The 24,035-nt window shown below is 40.9% G+C and overlaps 1 protein-coding gene across 6 annotated transcripts in view; it reads left to right on the top strand.

Annotated features, from left to right (window-relative positions):
• Positions 1–24,035, top strand: part of HIVEP2 (HIVEP zinc finger 2) — a 224,204-nt gene that overhangs the window by 92,485 nt on the left and 107,684 nt on the right. For 5 of the 6 annotated variants that reach the window (XM_053290196.1, XM_053290177.1, XM_053290145.1 and 2 more), the window contains exon 2: positions 2,794–3,014. The gene's annotated coding sequence lies outside the window, so the exon portion shown is untranslated. Of the gene's footprint in view, positions 1–2,793; positions 3,015–4,999; positions 5,164–24,035 lie in introns of those variants that run through there. The other variant, XM_053290187.1, reaches the window with a different exon arrangement.

Here is a 24,035-nt window from a genome sequence, read left to right as displayed (position 1 = left end):
GACACCTCAATGGTGCTGTTTGTAATGATGTCATCCACCCCGATCCAAGATGGCAGACACATGAACATTTGAGGAGCAAGAGATCTAACTCGTGGACCTTGATTTGCACCAAATTTAGTCCAGATGTAGAGACAGTGAAAGGAAAGTAGGCTGATTAGTTCTTACTAGAACAACTTCTTGTCATTCAGACTATAGTGCACTGCAAATTTCACTGTCTTGGTAAGATAGAGTTAAAATGAAATATAACCAGAGAGGATTTTACTAAGCTTTCTCTTCACACTTTTATTTACTCTTACAACTGATTAATTGCATAATTGGAGACCAGAAGCACACATGATTTGTTCAGTCATGGCCATGTTACACCTAACATATCCCAAGGAAGCAAATCTGTCTCCCAACTTAAAAAAAAAATTTCCACCAGCAATCTATGTCCTGCCATGTTTTATCTCTGGCACAAGGTACCCAAACTGCATTGTCAGGGAACAGTTGCCAAGAAAAGGTAGATAGCCAAGATGCATCAGTATCCATGCTTAATAAACATTTAGGTGTTTATTTCAGATTTGGTATGCCAGCAGGGGCACTGTTTTCAGAATTTGCTAAGCATGGGAGTTCAGCGTTCAGCAAGATCTAAGGACTGGCTTCAGGATTCATTCATTGATAAGCTAGGAAAGGGCAACTAGTTTGTGGAACATCTGTTGTGATTGTTTTCCATTTTAAAACTATAGTGCACTGCAAATTTCTCTGGATTGCAGGAATCCTACTTTGGTTAGGTTGGCTATTCAAACTGATATGGAAGGGAAACTGATGAGATGACAGGAAAGTGTAAGTGGGCTTGGCTATGAGTCCCACATACACTTTCCCAGCTGTTCATATGTCTTCTGAGAATCAGCAGTAGAGGCTCATCACTTTTTGTAGAAAACCCGGATGTGGGAGTGGTAGAAAGCTACTTGTGGATGGTAGCTAGGAAGACTGAAGCTGGCTCCAGCTGCAGCCCAAGAGCATGGGAATTAGGGAGAAGTCCTTTAGTAGAGACTCCTGAAATAAGGTTCCTGTTCTTAGCCTAGGAGCTAGAAAACTGAGTGAAAGTTTCCATTCAGAACTTAATGGCAGGAGAAGAGTTTACTGTCTTTGATGACTGACTACATGGAAGTAATAAATTTGAAAGCATTTGGACATGCAAAAAAAAGCTTCTAAAGGCTTCTCTGCTAGGAGTGTCAGAGAAGGTGATTGCACCTTTAAATGATCCAAGCACCAAGCAAGGTGTAGCCTTCAACAGTCTGCCTCCACCTGTGCTTTTGCCCATCCTCCAACTGCCTGTGTTGTGGCCAACTTGAAGTAGGTTGAGTAGGAGGGTTGATGAGGACTGCTGGAGAACAGTGCGAGTGTCATGAGTGTAGGGCATGTAACAATATGTTCTGTCCTAACCAAGGATGTAATGCTTAGTTGTTTAACTGGCTATTTAATCAATCAACAACTATTTAATTGATTTTTTTTAAAGGGCCCAACATTAATCAGGCAGCAGGTTTAAAAAACAAAACAAAACACCAAACAGCTGCTTCTTTTTAAAATAATACTACTTGCAGAAAGTGTGAGTGGCAGGTTTCATCTTAGAATAGGCATTCTTCCTTTTCTCCTGTAGGATGGAATTCCTTTTCCAAGATGGTGGATATGCATTCATGATCTAAAAAAGAAATAATGCTTTGGAACTGTTGATCTATTAATATATAAATGAATGTAGGTTTAGTTGATTGATTAAAAGGTATGTGATAAATTGACTAAGATCTTGTTACCTGGGTGGCAGTTCTGGTTGTAAATATGGGAGCTACTACTCCATTCAGGTAAAATTTGAATTGGGCCAGAGTAGAAAATCATTGAGATGGCTACACTTGTTGAACTGGTTTTTTTTCCTGGGACTGAGGGATCACTGGGTTTGTGGAAAAGCCAGTTTCACCCCTCCTCGTGCATGTTACCTGATGAAACAAAGGATGAATGTTGTCCAGTATTATGAGTTGTAGAATCTCTGGCCTTTAGGGATTTTTTCTGGAATCTTTTATTTATAAAAACAAGACTACAAACAAGCACTTCTTTATGGGAAGCCCTGCTTAGGCATCCTGCTCAAATTGAGGTTCCTGCTCATCTAGGTTTGTGTGGGAATTTCAGGCAGATGAGTCAGAGGGTTGGGGGAAAGTGCTCTGTCTTTCCTTTTTTTCAGCATTACAAATCTTGGCTGAAGAATGGAACAGGGAGTAATAGGAGAAACCCGAACTGGGTGACCCCAACTGATTATGGTTGTGTAGTCAGGGTGCACTGCAAGTGGTGATGGACACCCCTCTCCCACTTCTGTTTAGTAGCAGGGAGTCTAGTGAGCCTTGACAAAGAATGATAAGAGAGGTCTTGTGGGACTGCAAGTATAGCATGGGGCTCCAGGCATCTTCCTTCTACAGGCTTGAAAATCAGCAGGGATGAAAAAACATTTCAAATTCCTAAGCAACACATTCACACACTTCCCAGGTTCTCAGTGACATAGGCCTGGTTCTCACAGTCTTTCAAATCTAGGCATTAGCATGATTGTTTGAACCCACACAAAGGCAGGAATCTCAGATTCATCTCTGGCCATAAACTACCTTGACATGGGTTCACACAATCACACCAATGTTGGTAACCCATGTTAAACTTCGTTTCAAATGCTTGCATGAACCATACCTTAGGATCTTGCAAATTAATTATGTATTTTTCACACACACACCCTCGGAGTTATAACACTTGATTATTTTTATCATCCATTTTCTGCAGGAAATGAATTGCTGTTTTCCTGGACACTGGTGAAAGTTATAGTGGGCGAGAGAAAGAAAAGCAGGATGCTGATAGAAGACAGGAGGAGAGAATAAGCACCAGACTTCTCTCCAGACACTTGCTTGAGATAAATCAGCTTGAAGCCACCAATGAATATTTCTACAGAGGGCTGTTAAACTAGGGCAAGCAGCACTGCCAGCGTGTACGCACAGGAGAGAAACGTGAGTGCGTAGCAGAATCTCAGTGCTAAAAATAATTTGCACTTTTATTTATAACAATGTTATCATCATTGGAGAAAGTTAGGTAGAATTACACAGCTTAGGACAAAAAAGTGCTCTTTATTTCCACCATTGCTTGTTGTGGGGTGGGGATAGTGAGACAGATCTTTCAGTGTTTCGTGTAATAGTGACTTTCATTTCACTCTAAGCAGTAAGGGTGCGGTGAGACTGTCAATACTCTTTGTTGGCCAACTAATAATATTTGAACTAATCTTCATTACACAGAAGAATTTAGCCAAGGCCACTTACAGTAATAACTGGATGCTTAAGTAAGTAAGTAAAGTTGTGTCGTCAAGTCAGTATTGACTCCTGGAGACCACAGAGCCATGTGGTTTTCTTTGGTATGATACAGGAGGGGTTTACCATTGCCGTCTCCTGCATAGTATAAGATGTATTTCTATGTTTCTGTACTAGGTACCAAATTCTGCACTAGGTATTTCAAATGTGAAAAACCTAGTGAAATTCAGTGAAATTCTGCACTAGGTATTTCAAATAAACTGCAAAATAAACCCTGAAATGGTTTAAGGTGTGGAAATTTGTCACTTTTACTTGGCTTCAGATTATGGAACAAATGATGAATGACTGAAGTCATTTTTAAACAATAGACTGAGAAATAGTTTTATAGGTACTGTACAAGGTTATTGCTTCTGAAATGTACTCTTCTTTATTAAATGTATACATGCCACTTTCAGGCAAGAGTTTTTGTGCTTGCATAGTTCTTTTTACCCTGAAACAAAATTCTGGGAATGATTCTGATTTTAAAAATATATATTTAGAAGGTTTGAATTATGCTTGAATCCTGCCTAACATTGTCAGAGGGCTCTCAGTTTGAGGGGATGTCTTTATGTCCGTGTTTTTTCTGGATTGTCTCTTGTAGCAGAACAGAACATCAGTCTATATGTTTCCAGTGTTCAGTAACACTCTAGCAAACCAAGAGTGAGAACTTTGGATGAGACTGTGTAGATGAAGGGGTGGCGCTATGCAGAAGGCTCGATTCTTTATGGCTGAGATAGCCAGTGTTGGGGCAAAGGTTTAGCTCCCACCTGGGTGGCGTCACTAAGAGTGCTTTTTCTGTTATAAGTGTATGAATGGTTGCATTTCACTCCTATGGGGAAAATATAGCACTCCAGTTGGGGGCACTGATATTGTAGGAGGAACACCTTCCTCTTTACCCGTGACCCTGGATGGCCAAGCTCTCCTAGATCCTACAGTGGGCAGTGCATTATATGTGGAGAACACACAGCAGTGCACTGCACAGATGAGTCCTTACAAAAGATATAAGCAGTTCCTCTCCGTAATGCTCATAATGATATGCATCATGCTAGTAATCTATAACCCTCATTTCACACAACAGTTCCAGGACTTTTGATGTGCCATTTTTTTAACAGGAAGTCAACAAATATGGCACAAAACATTGTACAACTGGGCTCAGAGTTTTCTTAAAAGGCTTCTCATGTTGTTTAAAGGGAAAAACAACAACCAAGCTCTCTTTTTGATGCTGGGGTAAGAGGAGAAAGCTCATTTTTTAAAAATAATGGACAATTATTATACTGTTTAAAATGTGCATGGAGACAGAATCAGGAATTTAGTAAATGAATATGAACATTGTAAGGGTAAACTTTGTATGTAGCATTTTTGTTGGTGTCCCGGCTTAGAGTTATCCTTGCAATATAGTGGCAGAAAATTACAAACAGCTTATAATTGCAGTAGCCTATTTAAATCAGCTATTCGTGGTTCTGTCTGATGAAGAATCTTAAACTCCAGCATTTCACAGCCACCTAAGAGCAGCAAATTGACTTTGGGTCTCTTGTAAGAATATCTAAATGTAGGCTGTTGAATAATCCCTTTGGGGGCCCTGTAACTATTTTTATGCCTGGATATGCGTCATCAGTGGGTATTTTCTCTGGTGACTAGCTTACATCAGTAGGTCTCCTACCATACATTCTATAACTGAGTGACTTATGATTGATGGGAGTCACGGCTGCTGTTTAGCTTTTATCTGTGACCTCGAAGAATGGACAACCGGAATTTCCAGGCTGTTAGATTCTTTGGAGTGATTGGAGAGATGGGATTGCATTGCTGATAAATGCAGGTAGTACCGGAGATGACATTCACTGGGCAGTGGGGAAGGGGGAGGAAGGGGGGTGTTCCTTGACTGAAAGGCAGTTAATTCCTGTTCTGTTGTTCAGTTTTTATTGGAAAGGTATGATTCCTAAACCGAAGGAGGAAGCTGCAATTGGATTTTTGGACATGATGCACTAGCTGTAATGTTTCCTAGTGATGTATGTGTTGGAGTATAGCAAAAGCTATGTGAATGGTTCAGTTAGCTCATTTTTTATCCAAGGAATGCTTGCTGTTTTGCAGCTCTGTTGGGGGAGATGCTCTGGAATGTAAAGGCAGAGAGGAATGTTTGAATGCTCCTTCATTACAAAGAGAAAGAAAGAAATGAGGAGTGTTTAATGCAGGGTGTTTAATCCAGATGTTGTGCTGGTGAAATCAGAAGGTGCAGAGGGGAAGGTAGTTCTTAAATTGAAGGCTTGCACCTGCCTCCGTGACTTACTGAGCTACTGGTAGCAGTTATTTTTCTGATCTTTTTTCAGTACTTCCTGGTAGGGAAACGAGTAGCAATAATAAAATGCATATTAGTAAATTACCCTTTCTGTTTGTTTTCCTCCCAATATTGCTACCTCCTCCCCCCGCCGCCTCCTCCTGTCTATGACATGTGTAAATGAGGCTGCAGTGTACGCTTGTGAGATGTTTGTCAAGCACACTCTGTGAAGATGCTGAGAGCTAGCGCCAGCTTAAGGCACTTTCTCTTTCTCCCTTTCTCCCTCATGTTTACTCCTTTTGACACAAACGTGATGGCAGCGGATGCCACATTCAACTCCCTCTGACCTCTGACTTCAGGACTGTCAAGCTCTTTTGCTGGCAGTCAGGCTGTCAAGGGAGTGACAACAAGGTGCATAAATACTAGAGGGATGTGGTACTGCATATGAAGCTGAGAATAATTATGCAGATCCTTTGCTGCTGCATGAAGAGAATATTATTTGTTTTGCTTGTGAGACTGTGTAATTGAATGGTCACTGTAAATGACTTGTTTGTCATTTATTACTATAGGGGAAATTTCTCCTGCTGTAACGCGTGGGATTCCTGGGTGGCTCTATGTTTTTTGTCCTGCAGGCACAGTTGGGCAGAAGAAATAAAACAGAAAGCAAAACCGCTATACTGCATGTTATGCATTCATTGTTGCCAATAAGTCCAGTGATGGGATACTGAGAATGCAATCTTGCCATTTATTATGCTACACATTGACTTCAGTAGGACTTATATATCAATAACTAGAGTACCGGTTTACAGCCTGAGGATTTAAAACGATGTGGAGACAAACTCCCTTGCTGACCTGTATCTATGTGTCTGGGTTTTTTTGCCCATTCAGCTACAACTCCTTTATCATCCATTCATATGTCTGCTATAGCAGGCAATGTGCATACTGGGTTTGAATAACCAAGGTAGTATCTCAAATATATGGTTTATTGTATAGCACTGTATTCATCCACCCACTAATTGACCATTAGACAGTTTTGAAAAATACAAAGGACTCATAAATACCATAGTTTGAGTTCACTCCATATATATATGTATGGCTTTTTCAAATTTCAAGTCCTGTTGATGACTCATGCCATACTGGTTATATAATTCACAGTCTGCAAAAGGTTAAACACAAATTCTTGATTGGACTTGAGTCATTTTCTGAAGAAATGTTATCTTTTTGTGAACTTAAGATGTTATGTTTTTGTGTACTTCTGTGTATTCTCTGCTGAGGACAGCAGCCAAAGGTTCATCTAGAAACACCATGTAGGGTATCTCTGTGGCCCCCTCCTGATACCTAGAAAGATTCACTGAAGAGGTTTTGTTCAGTGTTCACCATAATTAGGGTAGTGAAGGAGTTTTTCCAAGATGAAATTAACTAATGTTCCTGGGCTGTTTTGGCCTCCCCATAGTATGCAACTTGACTCAATTACTTAAGTTATCTCCTGCTCTTTGTTTGTGGCATGATATGATCTAGTTATCTTCGATCTGGTCTTGACAACTTGTGACCCACCAAATGCTGCAGCAAATGGATTGTGGCCTGTCAAGTGTTGACAGTCTTTGTGTTTTTTGTCTGGGAAGACAGCAAAACTAAAAGGTTTTCTGAGCTCCTGGTAGGCTGCCATATGTGGCTGGTGGACTGTGTTTGGATATCAATAACCCTAGAGCAGTTTCATAAGGCATACCTATGGCAAAATCAGACAGTAGGTGTTGCTTTTAATCATATTATTCTTCCACTTCTGTGAGTGAAGTTAGGGGAAAGTCTTCAGAAGCATTTATGGATGCTAAACTAAACAGCAGGGTCAGTAGGTGTTTGATGCTTCAATTCCATAAGGTCTCTGAATATCAGTTCCAAATGTTGGTTGATAGAATTTCTAAAATGCAACACATACCTGTGTGGTGTGATATAGAGCACTTTGGGCCTGTGATTAGGCCCATGTATGCTTCCATATGTGATGCCCAGACTGAGCCATTTCCTGAATTTGGGATATACATTCATGGCTTCAATTTATATCCAATAGAAAAGCTATGGAGTTTATATAGTTGGGTAGTATTGGTGACTGCAAATAGTCTCTCCCCTTCTATAGCCCTGGGAATAAGGTTTTGTGTAGAATTTATGCTGGAAAAATAAACAAGTCTCCCCACTTCACCTTTTCCATGTACTTCTTCCTGTTTGCCTGAAGTTGCTGCTTCTGTATGTAGATGCTGCTGTTAGTAACATATCCTTCCCATGAATGCTGTTTTCTAGAATTATGATTGGCTGCCATGCAGCACTAAAATCTTCTGAACTATTGGGCTATAGCCTCTCAGCTTGCTATGAAATGGGCTTGTAATTGGAAAATGGTGGAGTTCCTTATGGGGTTCTATCTCAAATAGGTAGATACTTTCTGTTCTCCAAATGTTTCCTTTCTTGACTGGTTAGTGGCTCGTCCAGCCAAGGGGGTCCACTTTCCAGAATGAGAATCAGCAGCTCCAGTGGACATTTTCTTTTGCCTTAATGCCTCCAAAGTCTATGATTCTCATTCAGTATTTGAATGGACTGTAGACAATAATATTATACACAACATGGTTTCTGCTTAGATATATCAACAAATATATGGAGGAAATGTCAAAAAGAGCATTGGATGTTCAGTGTCTCCCTCACCTTCTACTTTTGTTTAGTCTGCCTCTGAAACCAGCTGCATCTTCAGCATCTATCAGAAAGCTACTTTTGAGTGGCAAGGTAACTTCAGGTCAGATCTATCTTGGAAGCAAATAAAGCAATAAATGGGTTAACCATTATCCTTTGAGTTGGACCTATCCTCTAACTTTTTTAAAAAACACAAAAACTATAAACAACTTTTAAAAAGAAAAATTTTCAACATATTTTGGCTCATCACCAAATACTTGGAAAAACCAGGAAGCAAAGGGTGACCATTTTAGTCTAGACTCTTTGTGGTTTTTTTCATTGTCCCTAACAGTCCTTTCTGCCCCGAAGTTCAACAGGAGGACAGGATAAGACTGAAGAACTTACTTCAGCAGGATCTAGAACTGTCAGTTGTAAAAGCACATCAACTCACTACTTACTTCTGTGGTAAGTTTAGAGTCATCATACAGATGATTTACTACCAAATACAAACTATATGTATTGCAGCAAGCAAGATTTTCGCATTCACCTGGTCGTAGGGTCAACAAATTTGCCAAAGCCATACTGTGCAGCAGCCTTTCTGTTATGGCTTTGTGCTTCAGTTTGTCCATTCCCCTCTCCTCTTCCTTCCAGTGCTAAGATAGAATCAGAGTGGAACAACAGGTACTGTCATTGCCACATTGCCGCTCATTAAGCCATCGTTTGAATGCTGCAGAACATACAAGCAGTGTGAGCATATGGTGTAAATTCTCTGCCTGAACTGCTCCGTCCCAAGCCTGTTGATGAAATAAGCACTGCGTTTGGCATCTGATGTGACCTTTTTCTAAGGTAGCAGACAAACCTCACTCACAAAGACCTTACTGGTGAGTATTGCTCTTTTTCAAAGTTCCTCTGAAGGGGCCTGCATCTAGAAATTGCTTAGCATCTGCCCCTAAATGAATGGGAAGCTTGCATGCTTTTTCATTCTAGAGTTAGGCACCTCATCTGTTCAACACTCAGGGCAACAATGGAAGTAGAGACATATCAGGGCCACTGTATATTACTTTGATTACAGGAAGCCATCCTGGGTTTTATGACAGACAGTGGGGTATAAATAATCTAGCTGCAATGCTCCTTTTTAGACTATAGTCCTATGCATACTTTGGGAATATGTCCCATTGATATTAGCCAGATTTACTCCAACCAAAGCTTGGTCGGGTTGGAAGTCAACCCAGATCTGAGTAGACATAGAGAGGAGACACATCATCATAAATAAAGTAGAATAAAACCTATTATTTATATGTAAATTCAGTCTGCTTCTGAAATTTAGAAGTTATCAATGCTTTGCAGTATTTACATTTAGTGTCGGACATGAGGAAAATTACTATTCCTACTTTTCCGCAAAACGTTTCTCAAAGCAGCAGTGCCTAAACTGTCCTTTTAATTTCAATGTGACGACTCTGAATAATTTTCCTCTTCATGTCAGCCTGTAAGTCATAGGGCTTCTTCATGGAATCAGAGGAATGTCAATAAGAAGGCCAGGAGTGGGAAGTACTCAGTCATGCATACGTTCCTGTGTGACATGTCATCTGAAGCTTCCCAAGTCTAGTTCCCACCCCACTTTTTCTGAGACCCGAAGTTTGAAGTTGGCTTGACAAAATCAGTAGAGTTTTGGGTGGAAGTAGGTAACCAGATGTGTGAGCAGCTTCAGATGACACTCTGTACATAAATGTGCACACCATGGATGCTTCCAGTTCCCTCTCTGGGACTTCTTACTGACTTTCTACTGATCGTATGAAGCTGCAACTTTGGAGAAGCCGCTGCCAGTCTGTGTAGACAATACTGAGCTAGATGGACCAATGGTCTTACTCAGTATTTGGCAGCTTCCTATGTTGTTAAGTTGTCCATAGTGTCGTAAGAGTTGGAGAGAGTCTTGTAGACCATCTAGTACAACCTCGTTTGATGTAGGGAACTCAGCGCTAAAACATCCTCAACAGATGGCTATCCAGCCTCTGTCTGAAGACCTCCAGCAAAAGAACACTCACTGGTTATTGGTCCTGTTGTCAAACTGCTCTGACCATTAAGAAGTTTGTCCTAATGTTCAACTGAAATCCTGTAATTTAAGCCCAGTATCTGCTCCTGCCGTCTGGAACAAGAAAGTGGGACTTTATCCTTTTCTATGTGATTATTTATTTATTTATTGGATTGATGAACCACATGATAGAAAATATCTCGAAGAGGTTTACATGAAATTTCAAAAAAGAAAAAAAACCCCTAGCAATTAAAAACAAGCAATTAAAAACAACATAATATAATTTTTTTTAACTAAAAGCCTGAAAAAAATGTGTTTCTCAAGGGCTTTCTTCTTTTTTAAATGTATGGGTTATTTAACATATTATGAAACAAATACAATTCATCAACATAATAATAGAAAATAAATTACATGTATATAGTATAGGGTTATCATATTGTAAGAACATCTTTCCAAAACTTATAATGACCATTTGTAATATGACAGACATCTTAGTGATTATTGGCATAACTGATTAGTAGGAACCAGTGAGTGATGAACGTGTCTATCAGTCAATCAGTCTTCTTTATTATGGTCATAGACCAGCATAAGATATAGGAGATGATTGCAATGCAAAGTGTAATGGCGAGTGATGCATAGTGATATATTAAAAGTCATTTTAATGACTTTTGCAAAAGCTTTTTGCAAACCTGCTTTTTGCAAACCTGCTTTTTGCCAGGGGTTCTTGAGCGGGTTAGCCCCTAAGAGTAGGACATCAATCAAAATACCATTAAAAGGCCTAAATAGGCATAAAAGATAGAAAAAGGATAAAAGGAATGAAAGACATGATTGCCTTAAAGCCTAATTAATAAACTACTAAATAAGGAATACTACAAGACATGTAACTAAGAGCTATTAACAAAGTGGGAGAAGCCCAAGTCATCCGGGTGGTGTGCTGTGTTGGATGAGTGCATTGTTTCACATAGAAGCATGCGAGAGCTCACTGCTTACCAGCACCTGACAGATTTTGGATGCTGCTGCACAGAACCTGGCAACGTTGTATGTAGTAGTGGGTTAGAGTCAGAGAGTAGTATAGAGACATAGATGTGGCTCGAACGCCCTGAGAAATTGCATAGCAGTGAGTGGATAAAGGAAGAGCAAATGTCTCTGTAATACAAACAGTGAAGTAGGACATGCTCAGTAGTTTCAATCTGCTCAGAGCCACAGGGGCATAATTGCTCTGCGTGTAGGATCTGCCTAAAACTGCCTTCAAGCACAGCTGAGGGGAGTTCATGACAACGAGCCAAGGTGAACACACTTCTGTGCTTTGGGACTTCTGGCTGAGTAAGATAGGCCACTGGAGAGGGTAATTGTGTAAGGCCTATACTGATTAAAAGTTTCAGAATGAGAAATTTCAGAAGAGACATGTCTCTGTTGTATTAATTTGTCCATTTATGCTTGTTTCCAGAGTTTAGCATACCAGTGGCCAAGGTCCAGGAGCACCTCACTTTCCTGATAGAATGCAATTTCCATCTTTGCATTTTAGTACATATTCAATAAAGTGAATCACAAGCCAGGGGTGGGGACATAAGCCAGAGATGGAGAAGCTCTTATTCTGACAGGAAGCATGTTCCAGAATCTTGGGGTAGCTATAGAGAAGGCCCTGAGAGCTCTTCCGGTGTTTGAAGAGTGCTGTCATGTGTCCCCAGGTCTTCTCTTCTGCAAGCTAAACGTACCCAGTTCCGTCACCTTTACCTTCTAGGTCTTGTTTTCCAGACCCTTGACCATTTTTGTTGTCCTCTTCTGAGCCCATTCCAATTTGTCTACATCAGCATTCCTCTTCAGACATTATAAATCCTAAGCATGAGCACCACTCATGCTTCCTCCACTGTCTCTCACCCCACACACCTGACAACCATGCTTACAGTGCTGTTTGTCTGAACAGGGCAGTGCTCTAAGTGTGATGACTGGTGATCACATGAGCTACAAACCTTGATCAATCAATGGGTGGCCTATATGTGCTGTCAAATGTAGGATGTGTGCATGTGTGAGTTGACAGCCAGGGTGGTGGGACTTCATCCCTGCTTTCCCCCTAATGAGTAGAGCACACACTTAGGAGTTATAATGTTTGAATAAGGCTCTACTGCTGCCCAGAACACAGTACAGGAGAACCTCATTAATCACTGACTCCATATCTGCGGTTTCGTGTATCGTATATCTATGGTCAGGGAATTGGCATGCAACCTTGGTATACGCAGGGTGGGAAGGTAATGAAGGGGTTAATTTTTACTTATCTGAGTGTTGGGGTGGCCTTGGAGGTCATTTCCGGCCACCATTTTGAGACTGAGAGCCTCAAAATGGCTCATTTTTGAAGGAGTGTAGGAAAACACAGGAAAAACCCACAATTTTTATTGTGGGGTTTTTTTGCTATTGAGGAGCATTGCTGTGCTGCTGGGTCCCACGGATCACGGTAGGCCACTCTCCTCCGCATCTTTAGGGCCATTTCCCGTCTTTCTTGAACATTTCCCTGACCTCTGGGAACCTAACCCCCCCAATCTCATTGCCCCAATGTCTCCATATTTGCAGTTTCTGTATCCCTGGTAGCAGCAGAGAATGGAACCCCTGCAAATATGGAGGTTCTCCTGTAAGCAGTCAGTTTATCAAAGCACCCTTCATTGTTTTAATTGGACATTCTGTGATATTTCCTACCCGAGTCATGACTTTACAGCCCCTCTTCCATAACATGGTTATGGTTGAGTAGCACAGCTGCTGTATTTCTGATTTAAACCTAAACTGTCTTTAAAAAAAAAAAATCATAAAATTTGTATACCACCTTTCATTAAAACAATTCCAAGGTGGTTCACACAAAAATTAAAACAAGACAATAAAAATTACACAATTAAAATATAAGCCAAAATATAAAAACATAAATCTGACTAAAAAGATTTAAAATACAAGCATAAGATAACCATATAAAATACAAAGAAGCAACAGTAGAGACTATCATATAAAAGCCTGGGTAAAAATCCAAGATTTCATGTGCTTTCTAAAAACTGTGATGGAGACCAAGGAGCGAATAGCCACCGGGAAAGCATTCCAGCGTCTGGGGGCAGTAACAGAGAAGGCCCTGTCCTGCATGCCCAACAGCTGAACCTCCCTCATTGTCAGCACCTGGAGCAAAGCCCCCTAAGTTGACTTCATCAAGCGGGCAGTAACCCTTGGGAGCAGGCGGTTCCTCAGGTATTCCGGGCCCAAACCATTAAGGACTTTAAAGGTCAAAACCAGTACCTTGAATTGGACCCAGAAACAGACTGGTAAACAACCCCCTCTCCACCAATATTTATATCCCGCTCTTTCTCCAAGTAGCCCAGAGCTGTGTACATGGTTATTTTTATCCTCTCAACAACCCTGTGAAGCAGGTTAGGCTGAGAGTTAAGTGACTAGTTCAGAGTCACCCAATGATTTTCATGGCTGAATGGGGGATTTGAACTCGGGTCTCCAGAGTCCTAGTCCACACTCTAACCACTACACTGGTTCTTCATGTGTGAAATTTGGTATGCTTTGACACTCTTGAATTCAATCCAACTTGAGCTGAAAAAATGCCATAGATGAAATCTTGCCCTAAATCAGATGAAAAATTTTCAGGCTCCCCTCCACTTTTATGAATTTAGATTAATTATCATTCCCTCTTTTTTAAAAAAAGTATCACTGACTATCAAATAGGTAGTAATGTGATAGAAAATTTTCTATGGAAAAAAATTCATTTGTATAATTGAATTGTTCATAAAATTAAATAGAAATCTAATGAACTGATACAATACAAGTCCAACTGGGCCATTTTTTTCAGGTGATTATCGCTAGGAAGAAAGTATGCATATATAATAAATATGAATGCATAGCATTTTAGGAGTGCTAACATGCATGTCAGCTGTTTCCAATGCCTTCATTCTCCCCCCCCCGCTTAAAATTTGAATAATATAAGGAAGCATATGATCTTGAAATATGACTTTAAAAGATTTACAAGTATACAGTCCAACATGCTGTGCAGCACCAGTGTTTCTGACCCCCTGGGACTACTGTGCCTTTGAAAGCCAGCCCTGGTTGTGTTGTAGAAGAGTGGAATTGTACAACTACATAAAGCAACAAGCAGGCATTTGTGCAGCACAACTTCCATTCAAAACAATGCAAGTGCTCACAAGCTGTTTTACATCATTACGCATCTGCACTCTTGCACAACACTGTTGGTCTGGCTTTTATGTTTGCAGCAATCCCAGTGGGTCAACAACGCCAGGGTGATGTTGTCCAGCTTGTCAGCCAATTAAAAAAAACAACCGATTCAGTATTTGTCAAACATAACATCTAAGTCGCATTAAATTAGCTTTATTGACTCCCCACCACTCAAGTATTGCAGTTCACATACTCTTGACTATTAGAAACAAATTGGATATATTTATGCAAGATGTAAAATTAGCACGGCATCCAGGGGAACCCTGTTATCCATGGGGGTCCCGATCTTCACTACAACAGCAGATAATGGAACTTCAGATAATGGGTCATTGAGTCAATGGGACTTGAGGGGGTAGGTTCCTGGAGGTGCGGAAAACAGTGGGAAAGAGCCCTAAAAACTGAGGAGGAAAGTGCCCTGCTATGCTGCTTGGCTCTCCAGGTGCCCAGCAATGCCTCCCACCCCACAAGTCCTAAATGTGGCAATTTAATGTGAAAAATATTGGGTTAAACTTTAAAAAGAGAGGGAGAGAGAGCGCCACAAAATGACTCCTCTTTTGGAAATGGCCAGAAATGACTTCCGTCTGGCTACCCAGAACCCGTGGATACATAGAATGAATTCACCCTTTGTTGACAGCCCCCCCCCCCATGTATGCCGAGATCGGATGTCAGTTACGTGGATGTCAGGTCTGCGAGTGCTGAGGTTTGCCTATACCTTGTTTTTTTTAGATTTGTTTTCTGCATGTAAGTCAAAGATGCTAAATCAGCTCTCATTCAATTTAGAGCACTGGAAAAGTGTTAGGAAAATATTAAGGTTAAGAAAACCCACATTCCTTCAAAGAGGGAATGGTAATATCTAAAAATTATGATTAAGTATCAAGAATAAACAAAGAAGAATTTAAAATACTATTTGCTAATGATTCTTCCTGTGTATTAAATAAATCATGAAAGTTCCTTTGTTTGGCTAAATAAGTTTGTTGTACTGGAAAGTGATGGACAGTACACTTATCTACTAAGGGCACAATCCAACCAAGGCATTTCAAAATCACTGGTTTCAGTGAGAAAAATCTAAGTTTGTGCTTGTGATGGCTAGGCTTCTATTTAGATTTTGTAAGAAACATTTTCTTGCTTTTAGGCTACAGCTTTAATCACATTGGCTAACATCCAGTGTAATGAATCACTAGTTCCATGGGAGAAGCACCGGTACTTCTGAAAAGTTCCGCTAACTCAGATCCACTGCTGGCTCAGCAGTTGGGGCAACTTTCAATGACCTACCCTTTCCCACTAAGTGCTCTGTGTCACCAGAAAATTTGTCCCTGAGTGTTTAGTGGCCCTAAGGGACATATTTTAAAGTGACACAAAGCACTTCCTGGGGAAGGGGACATCACTAAAATTCCACCGCCAATACTAGCGCTGGTGCTTCTCCCATTGTGCTAGTTCTATATTAGTTACTGATTGGGGAAAAATAAAAGTCTGAGTTTCCCCAGCTAGGGCAGTGATCTTATACACAAAGGTCAACATCCTAACAATGTGCACATGTATTTAACAAAATCATGTGTGTGATGCTAGCCCCCATACTTTCAAAATATATGTGCTCTTGTGCAAGAATACAACAATTTCCATTGTGCTCCCTTTGCTACAGAGGGAAAAAATGCAAAAACCCGTGGACAAAGAATGATGATGAATGATAAATAGAAATAAATAAGTGCTAAATGAATAGATAACCAGCTCTCAACACACATGAAAACAACCAAACACATCTGGTTATTTATTCATTCAGCACTTATTTATTTCTATTTATCATTCATCATCATTCTTTGTCCACGGGTTTTTGCGTTTCCCCCCCTCTTCCATTCTGTGGACCCCATTTCCCCCCCCCCCGCTACAGAAGCACTACTTGACAGGAGAAATGTCACAGAGGGCTGCACAAATCATGTTTTTCTGTGAAAAATGCTTCTGGAGTACAGAGAGTATAGCAAAAATGGACATGCTTCTGCACCAGAATGTCTGAGCTTTGGAAGTACAGGAGCTAGCACTGTGGACATGCTTTTTATTGTAAATAGGGATGTGCTGAAACACGGTTCGGATGCTGAATAGTGGCACAATCCCTTTTTAAACTGAGGGCTTTCCTAGCCCCTTTAGTGCGGAGGAGAGCAGATCCATCCTGCTCTTCCTCCTGCTCGCTGCCATTTCTGTACTGGCAGCATCCTCCCAGGGCTGCCATGCATGAGCAGCAGTTGTTTGCATGCCAGCGCTGTGCAGGGACAGCTGGGGGAGAGTGCTGCTGGTGCATATGGATAAATAGGCACCGGTATTTTATTTAAACATAAAACTGAATGAAACTACTGATAGTCATTAAAGAGATCTTTGTAGTATGTATTCCAAAGTATCCTTGCAAAATCTGAGTGAGAATATGATACACAACTTTATATTTTTCTTGTGTCCCTGGAAACCAGAATGTGTATTCAAGCTGTTGCTAATCACCTGACCACAGATAAAGATGAACCTAAATATGTTAGGCCTTTCTTAAGCTATTAGTTACCTAAAAAACAGGAATATTTTGGAAAGTTGGAACTGAATCGCCATGTAAAAGTACTTTACTAGTAAGTGAGTAATGGAAATCACCTTTTATTTGAACTGAAGAAACAGTGTTTACAGATCAAACAAAAGAGATTTAAACAGTAGAGAATGTTAGTGCATTTGTGGTCATCTGTCCTCACAACCACTGTCATACTTTATCAAAGAAGATGTGTTTCATTTAACAGACTATGGCTTGATATTGTCCCAAGTATGGCAGACATAAAGGCTCGTGTGGAGAGCCTAAGAGGGTTCAGCGGGGAGAGTGGGCGTGGTCAGCTTTCTCCACAGATGAGCAGGGAGCCTGCCCTGGGCAGCTGGATCGACCACCCACACAATTACCGGCTCTGTCAATTACTGAGCCGGTTGGGGTGGCAGGGATTGGGGGCCTCCTGGCCCCCAGAAGTCCCAGAATGCCCCGTGTGAGTGTGTGGGGCATTCTGGGGAGCCACCCAACTCTGGGAAGCCCTTCACGAGTCGTTGTGATGCAGAGCCACGCTGCAATGACACACAAGCAGGAAAATGGGGTTAGCGGAGCACTTGCTCCGCTAACTTCGTTTAAGGGGGTGGGAATTAAGCAGGCTTGCTGCTGGCTCACATGCACAATGGAAATCAGGCTGGGCTCTCTTAGCCCCGTTTCCACTGAGCATGAGAATAGCCATAGAGTGGGTTAATGAGGATATTTGCATAACAGGCATTGATACTGGAAGGTGTATTGTAGTAATGTTTTTTAATTCACTAGTTATCAGTTAATCAGATTTACTGAATGCAATATTTAAAAATGTCTAAGAGCCTGTGAGTTCAAGTTCTTGAAACAATCTGTCCAGAGGCTGGGAAGCCATTTGCTGGGGATGCCCTGACTCTGGCTTTCCTGCATTGAAGAGCCAATGACTAGATGGGTTACAAGGCTCCTTCCAGCTCTGTGATCTCCCTCCCTCTCCAGTCTGCCTCTTGGTTTTCTCCCATCTGTAAAACCTGAGAATCAGATACCGCTGTTGAAAAGTGGTATATAAATAGTTGTAGCTGATGTGTGGCCGGAAATATCAGGCACAATTTTCAATGACTGACATTTGTTGCAAGTGGCAATTAGGGTAGGCCTGAAATCTCAACATCTGTTTGGAAAATGTTGGCGCTGCATTGCTTTTAGGAAGGCTTACTAAAAAGATAAACTCCTTGCACTTGGTCCATCTTGTCTGTCAAGAAGCTTCATACATAGGCCTTTATTTTTAAAAAAGGTAAGATGGCAGCACCACAAGGAACACAACACTAGGGTGCAAAAAACTAGGCCTCCTTGAATATAAAAGGACATGAAGGTGGCATTTCATGTGTCAGCTTCAATAGACATGCCAGAGGAAAAAATACCATCAACCTGCCCTCCAGTTTCTTTCTTCTGATTGACCTGAATATAAAATGTGACAAACCAATCTGAGTACAGTTTGAGTTATTATAAGGAAGCACTTCAAAGATGCAGCAAAGAACTGGCCTGAAGGTCACTATTGTGTTTTCCCCTCTAACAATTTAAGTCAGATTTGTTAACTAGACTGAGCTGGAACAGGAGCAGGGACACATTTTGTGAAAAATTCTCCTGCAAAATGCAGCCCTTCCAGCAATGTTTAGGGGGCCTTTTTGTCAGTCTTTTTTTGGTGGAGTTGCTCTGCAGTCACACAAATCTTGTAGTAAGCTACTACTAACTGTGAGCAAGGAGCAACATTTTTAAACGATATTATACATACTTTAGATATGACAGACTCTCTCTCTCTCTCTCTCTCTCTCTCTCTCTCTCTCTCTCTCTCTCTCTCTCTCTCTCTCTCACACACACACACACACACACACACACACACACACACACACACACACACACACTCTAACTATCCTTCAAATGTCATTCATGCGCTCCATGAACTGCTTATAGAGGTAATGATTGATTGATTAAGTGCTGTCACTTAACTGTCAAGTCGGTGTCGACTCTTAGCGATCACATAGATAGATTCTCTCCAGGATGATCTGTCTTCAGCTTGGCCTTTAAGGTCTCTTATTGCTGTCGTAATCGAGTCCATCTACCTTGCTGCTGGTCGTCCTCTTCTTCTCTTGCCTTAAACTTTCCCCAGCATTATAGACTTTTCAAGGGAGCTGGGTCTTCGTGTAATGTGTCCAAAGTGTGATAGTTTGAGCCTGGTTAATTGTGCCTCGAGTGAAAATTCTGGATTGATTTTTCTGTGTTCCATTTGTTTGTTTTACTGGTTGTCCATGGTATCCTCAAAAGTATTCTCCAGCACCAAAGTTCAAAAGCATCAATGCTTTGTCTATCATGCTTCTTCAAGGTCCAGCTTTTGCATCCATAGAGTGTCATAGGAAAAACCATTGTCCGAATGATTCTAACCTTTTGTAGGTATAGACACATCACAGCATCTAAATATCCTTTCCAAGGCCTTCATTGCAACCCTACCAAGTGCTAATCTATGGTGTATTTCTTGACTGCTGGATCCTTTACTGTTGATGGTCGATCCTAAAAGGCGGAAGCTATCCACCACTTCAATGTCCATTATCAGTTCTGAGGCTGGTTATTGTACCCGTTGTCATTAGTTTAGTCTTCTTTACATTTAGTCATACTCCCATTTTTTCACTGTGCTCCTTGCCTTTCATTACCTTTCATTGCAGATCATCTGCATTCTCAGCTATCAGAGTGGTGTCATCAGCATTGCGCAGGTTAATGATGTTTCTTCCTCCAACTTTAAAACCACGCTCATCTTTTCCCCTCTTCTTTTAGAGGTAATAGTCATGGAGAAATTGCACAGTGAATGTCTATGTCTGATTTCTGGTGGACTGCCTTTCAGATACAACTAAGATTTCACCTGGGTTTGTACCTACCTATGCCCATACCTTAATTTTCAAACCTCTCTCCTTCTCTTAGTATTGGCAACCAGCAAAAGCAAGTGGAGAGAAAAAAATATTTTTAGAGGAATATTTTACTTTAAGTTGCTTTGAGTAGTAGAAGCAAATTGTTCCATAGAGAATCTATACAGTATACAACCTTTTTTAAAAGCACCTCAATATACTGTTGTTTCAAAAGGGTGACAATGTGAGTGCAGGTAATTGAGAAAAGGCAAGCAGCAGGTATATAAACAAATTACAGGCTACCAACAGTGGCTGAGATGGTGACTAACACTGCAGGTGTTCTTCAGGTGTACAGCAGTATGCCTGCTGCAGCGCTAGCTCCTGTGCTTCTGAAGCATGGTTGCTCTTCTGCACCTATTTTTGGTGCTCTTCCCATGCTCTGGAATAACTCTGTTAACAGCAGAAACACATCCCTGATCCTGTGCAGGGAAATCACAAAAATGCAAGAGTGTCTATGTTGAGAAGTGCGGGAGGTAGTGTTGCATGCTAGTGCTATGTTGTTAGAAGCACACACAGAGCAATCAATCGGGATATTGGTTAGTGAACTGTGAATATTGGTCTTGAGATAAATAATGGATACTACCAATGGGATAATGTGTACTGCTGATGACGTAGAACAAAAGGCGGGGTACCATTTTGAAAGCTACCATTAGCATTCCTCTGTGCTTTAATATGCTATCCCTAAAAGACAGAGACTATCCAGAGACTATCCCTTCCAAGAGAGACTATACAGAAAGCTATGAACCTATCTTTGCAGAACATTAACTAAAGCTATTCTAAGCATATCTTTCTTGATTAGAGTTGTTTTAAAGGAACAATTAACTACATAAGAGTACACTTAAAAGTATTTCTTTTTCAGATTTGGAAAGTATTTGCAGTCATCTCACCTCTTTTCAAGATCAATTTTTGGTCACCGTTGTATTTTTAAAAATGTAAAATTAAACATTCTCTTTAACACATGGGAGCCAATTGCTCTTCTTACAGGGGAACATTATTACTAGTTTATATTTTCACCTCTGAATCTGATCTGCTATCTGTTTGTTGGAAGAGGACCTGACCTTCTGCTTTGCAAAGCTGACACTTGCAACTAATACAGCTGGGAGTTTTGGCAAGAACCCCATGGAGGACATGGGAGGCTGAAAAGTGGTTTCATCTGTGGCTTGAATTCAGAGAGTAGGGAACTTGTAGCACTGGCTTTCCTATAAAGGAAGAAAACAGGTGGCGGGCGAGATACAGGTTGTTCATGTTGCCTTATCTTGGTGATCAAGTTTTCTAGGACTATTGTGGTGATGGTGGATGCTTGGGTGGATTCTGTCATCATGAATAGCATCCTAGTACACTTGGGGATAACGGAATAAAGTTGCTGAGCACAGCTTGAGACTGCAGGCATGAATTGGGTGGAGAGTACTTTATTTTTATTTATTTTTTATTTTTACATTTTATATCCCGCTCTTCCTCCAAGGAGCCCAGAGCGGTGTTCTACATACTTAGGTTTCTCCTCACAACAACCCTGTGAGGTAGGTTAGGCTGAGATGCCACTTGAGGATGCCACGACTAGATCATTGAAACCAAGCAGTCATTGCCTGCAATTTTTTTTTAAATTCTTGCTTTGATTTTGTTTACTTGTATAGGTGTGTTTATGCTTTTGCTTGTCTTGTTTTCATCTTGTGATGTGAACTTCTTGGAGAGCTCAGGAAACTACTAGCATGAATTGGGCTGTGGGTGGGAGGAGCAGGACTGTGGATGGACTGAAGAGTGTTCCTAAGGAACCACTAGCGAGGGTTGGTTGTATGCTTTCATTTTCCAGCCAGCCAGTGCTCCCAGACTCTACTGTAACTTCCAGAGGTGGAGTGACAGACGTCATTTTGGTTTGTCAGTTCAGTCATCACAGACAGCAACCATGTTTCACACCGTGGTTTCTGATTCTGGTTTTGTATATAGACAAATCACAAACAATGGTTGTCAATTTGGACATCAGACCAAAGCATGGTCTGAGTTTTGAAACCAAACATGGTTGTTATGTGACATCCAAAATGAGCCATTATCTTAATGCCTTATACAAATTGTTGAACTGTTTGTACAGCCTTGCAGTATACTGGAATTCTGTGAGCAGACATGTATTCACTTGGAACATGTTTAAATATGAGTATGATATGAACAAGGTAATCTTGGTCTTGAGTAACAAATATTGAGGCTTAATTGGAGGTCCTGCCTTGGGAAGTATTTAGGATATGATTTTGTATGGATGTCCTATTCTTTAATTTTAAATATGTGTAGGGAGCAAGATTCTTTAAAAGATTATAAAACCAGGATGATACTGAAACACTTTCTCTTTAGGTATTTGCATATTTGGATATACAGTACTGCATTCTCAAAGTGACTAGTTTGGATCAAATATTTATTGTATACATTAAAGAGAAGAGAGATGTAAAAGCTTTAGGTATTGCAGAGTTAGGGATCCTTGTTGGACTACTAGTTTGTCCCTGAATTGTTTTTAGTTTTCCAAAAGCAGATTCAAAGAGTCAAGTCGGCTGCCCTCCCCCCGCACTCTGCCCTCCCCCGGTTTCGGAAAACCTTCACATTATGTACCTCAGGCAGAGATCTGAAACATAAACACCATAAACCCATGGTGAATAGTTAACCATTTGACTTGCTTACAGGTTATCAATTGTGTATGATATGACATCAGATGATTACCTACAAAAGTTTGGTCATTCTCATTCAATCCACTTCTGTGGTTTTCTAGGCAGAATCAAAGTTTCCCACATTGCCTCAGAACTGTGTATTGCAGTATTTATGCTTTAAAACTGAGATTTTATGCTTTAAAATTAGGCTTATAGAAAATGGTGTTGCTGTCTTGGCTGCATTCTCACAATCATGGCATCCTGGTTAAAGAGTTACTAATCCTGGTAAAGAGTTAACCAGGATTGCTGAGCCCCATGAAGCTGATTGTGAGAATGCAGGTTACCTGAACAATCCTGATCAAACCATTGTGGTTAAATGCAAGTTAACAGCAGCAGTTTGAGCAGGATTCCCCGAGAGATCTGTCTTCTCACAGCCTACTCCATGGTGCTCAGCAATCCTGATTAAATCCTTAACCAGAATTTTGTGATTGTGAGAACACAGCCTTTTTCTTCTTGTTCTTGACTAGCATGATTTTGTTTATAAAGCCTTTGACATCTTATAATTCAGGGCTGTACAATTTTGGCCCTCCAGCTGTATTTGAATGATAACTCCCATTTCCAGCCACAGTGGCCAAAAGTCGGGGGTGATGGGAGTTGTAGTCCAACATCTGCAGAAGGGCCAAAGTTGTGCAGCCCTGCTATAAACAAAGTGTAGCTCTTATTGAGTGAGTGCATACATATTTGTGTGTGTTACATATGGTTTTATATGCCCTTCATGAGCACATGTAACAGCTCAGCATTCCCAGTGGTCCCTTTATTTCATGAGGAAATAGTGATGTATCAATTCAACCTTCGTTATGTGCTTCAATTCCCTTTATTTTATTTGGTTCTTCTGCTAAGGTCTAAACACAGTGAGAATGTATTTAGCGACCAAGTCTCAGGAAGAAAGCAGAAGGTGCTCCCCCTTTTTTCTTGCTACCTCTGTCTAAATAGACAGGGCTGCTCAATCTTGGCCCTTCTGCAGATAGTGGCCTACAATTCCCATAATAATAAGAACATAAGGACAGCCCTGCTAGATCAGACCCAAGACCCATCTAGTCCAGCATCCTGTTTCACACAGCGGCCCACCAGATGCTGCTGGAAGCCTACAGGCAGGAGTTGAGAGCATGCCCTCTCTCCTGCTGTTACTCCCCTGCAACTGGGACTCAGAGGCATCCTGCCTTTGAGGCTGGAGGTGGCCTATAGCCCTCTGACTAGTAGCCGATGATAGACCTCTTCTCCATGAAGTTATCCAAACCCCTCTTAAAGCCTTCCAGGTTGTTAGCTGTCACTACATCTTGTGGAAGAGAATTCCACAAGTGGATCACGCGTTGATTATGCGTTGTGTGTTTGTTGGTCCTAGATTTCCTGGCAGTCAATTTCATGGGATGACCCCTGGT

Source organism: Hemicordylus capensis, chromosome 1 (genome assembly GCF_027244095.1).
Source record: "Hemicordylus capensis ecotype Gifberg chromosome 1, rHemCap1.1.pri, whole genome shotgun sequence".
Lineage (NCBI taxonomy): Eukaryota > Metazoa > Chordata > Lepidosauria > Squamata > Cordylidae > Hemicordylus > Hemicordylus capensis.
This window is presented reverse-complemented; position numbering and strand designations above follow the sequence as displayed.